General features: G+C 35.0%; 1 non-coding gene across 1 annotated transcript; it reads right to left on the minus strand.

Moving 5' to 3' along the window:
• Positions 1–87: 87 nt before the first annotated feature.
• On the minus strand, positions 88–160 carry TRNAA-UGC. The gene has a single exon. It is a non-coding gene; the product is annotated as a tRNA-Ala (tRNA).
• Between the last annotated feature and the right edge of the window lie 351 nt (positions 161–511).

The following is a 511-nucleotide window of genomic DNA, read 5'->3' on the forward strand; positions in this document are numbered from 1 at the left end:
AAATGAAGAAATATTGCTACCCAACATGTCATGAATAGGGAAAAATTGAAAAGAAATAATATATTTAATAATAAATAGTTTTATTTTTGGAGAGGCAGGGTATCGATCCCCGTACCTCTCGCATGCAAAGCGAGCGCTCTACCATCTGAGCTACATCCCCATGATTTTTACATCATAAAACCCTAAATGTCCCATCATCAATAATAGTGAAAATAAAAAAATATCAAAATATTAATAACAAATAGTTTGGTTTGGTGATGCGGGGCATCGATAATTGTGAAAATAAAAAAATATAATAACAAATTAAATACTTTCTTTTGGAGAGGCGGGTTATCAATCCCCGTACAACTCGCATGCAAAGCGAGCGCTCTACCATCTAAGCTATATCTCTACAATTTTTACGTCATGAAACCCTAAGCGTCTCGTCATGAATAATAGTGAAAAAATAGTAATAACGAATAGTTTCTTTTGGAGATGCGAGGTATCGATCCCCGTATCTCTCCCATGCTAC

Source organism: Cucurbita moschata, unplaced genomic scaffold, assembly GCF_002738365.1.
Source record: "Cucurbita moschata cultivar Rifu unplaced genomic scaffold, Cmos_1.0 Cmo_Scf00150, whole genome shotgun sequence".
NCBI lineage: Eukaryota > Viridiplantae > Streptophyta > Magnoliopsida > Cucurbitales > Cucurbitaceae > Cucurbita > Cucurbita moschata.